Source organism: Elephas maximus, chromosome 8 (genome assembly GCF_024166365.1).
Source record: "Elephas maximus indicus isolate mEleMax1 chromosome 8, mEleMax1 primary haplotype, whole genome shotgun sequence".
NCBI classification, from domain to species: domain Eukaryota; kingdom Metazoa; phylum Chordata; class Mammalia; order Proboscidea; family Elephantidae; genus Elephas; species Elephas maximus.
Window position 1 is genome coordinate 134,376,736 of NC_064826.1, and position 1,803 is coordinate 134,378,538.

Consider the following 1,803-nt stretch of genomic DNA (forward strand, 5'->3'; position numbering starts at 1 on the left):
GGCAATTTACTTGTGTATATGCCTCAGTTTTCCTTTCTGAGGATAATAATAGTGCCAGTTCAGTATTATTGTTGTCAGGGTTAAATGAATAAATAAATGTAAAAAACTTAGAAGACTGCCTTGCTCAAAGGAAGCGCTCCCTTAATGTTGGCTGTTGTTGCTATTGTTTTTGTTATTACTAATATCATTATTTTTGTCTTCAGGTACAGTAGAGATGATGGATGTAACCAATAACAGCCCCCAAAGCCATTTCATCCTTTTGGGGTTTTCTGACCATCCCCATCTGGAGAGAATCCTTTTTGTGGTCATCTTGATTGCCTATCTCCTGACCCTTGTGGGCAACACTACCATCATCCTGGTGTCCCAGCTGGACCCTCACCTCCACACTCCTATGTATTTCTTTCTCACCCACCTCTCCTTCCTGGATCTCAGTTTCCCTACCAGCTCCATCCCCCAGCTACTCTACAATCTTAATGGATATGACAAGACCATCAGCTACACTAGTTGTGCCATCCAGTTCCTTCTATGCCTGGGTCTGGGTGGTGTAGAGTGTCTGCTCCTGGCTGTCATGGCATATGACTGCTTTGTTGCAGTCTGCAAACGCCTACACTACGTGATCATGATGCATCCTCAGCTCTGCCTGGGTTTAGTATCTCTTGCTTGGGTCTGTGGGGTGGCCAACTCTTTGATTATGTCGCCAATGACCCTGTGATTATCCCGCTGTGGGTACCGCAAGGTTGACCACTTTCTGTGTGAGAAGCCAGCCTTGATTTGGATGGCCTATGTCAACTCAGCTGCAGTTGAAGGCATTGCCTTTTTTCTGGCAGTAGGCGTCGTGCTATAACCCTTGGCTTTTATCCTAGTCTCCTATGGCTACATCGTGAAGGCTGTGTTAAGTATCCAGTCAACCTCAGGGAGACATAAAGCCTTCAACACGTGTGGCTCCCATCTCACTGTTAGTCTCACTTTTCTATGGAAACATCATCTACATGTACATGCAACCAGGAACAAGCTCCTCTAAGGCCCAGAGAAAGTTCCTAACCCTTTTCTACAACATTGTCACCTCCCTCCTAAACCCGTTGACCCATACCCTCAGAAACAAAGAGGTGAAGGGGGCACTGAGGAGGCTAATGCTGGGTAACAGGGGGATAGGAAAGGAGTAAGGGCATCTCCTACCTATGAGCCAAGCCTTGACCACAATCTCCATTATGGGCCATTGATGGTGCCCGGAAGTATTGGATCTGGTCTTGGCCTGTGACTCCTCCCTTATTTGTGTTTTCTTGGGTCTCTAAAAGACTTTCAGTTCTGAAATAATACATCTCAATGTGTGAACTGCACAACACATACCACCCCACTATACTCCCTAGATGGTTAATAAAGAGGTCCAAAGAGCAAAGGGAGAAAACTTGTTACAAAGGTGAGTTTCCACCAACATATACCAGAGTGCCAAGTAGGAAACAGGTTTCTTAATCAGACACTTTGGTTTGTTGTTTGTTTTTAATTCATTTGCAGCATTCTGGATGTTTTTTTTTTTTTTTTGTCAGAATGATCATAAATCTTCTACCATCGCTGATCTCAACATGGACTAAGTGTCCCTTTTACATGGTAGCCATCAAACATTGGAATTCACCAAAGTTTGGTGTTTTCTACTTCCTGCTTTCTCATCCAAAGCCTTTCATCAAGTCTTACTATTTATTTTCTACCATTCACCATTAACATCTGGAACTTCTCCCATTCTCTTGTCTCAGATTCTAGATAAACTAAGAAGTTAACTTATAATAATGATACATGGGTCATTAACAT

The 1,803-nt window shown here is 43.4% G+C and overlaps 1 pseudogene; it reads left to right on the forward strand.

The window, feature by feature from the left end:
- The first annotated feature begins 217 nt into the window (after positions 1-217).
- Positions 218-1,163, forward strand: LOC126081736 (olfactory receptor 2W3-like; annotated as a pseudogene).
- The last annotated feature ends 640 nt before the right edge of the window (positions 1,164-1,803 follow it).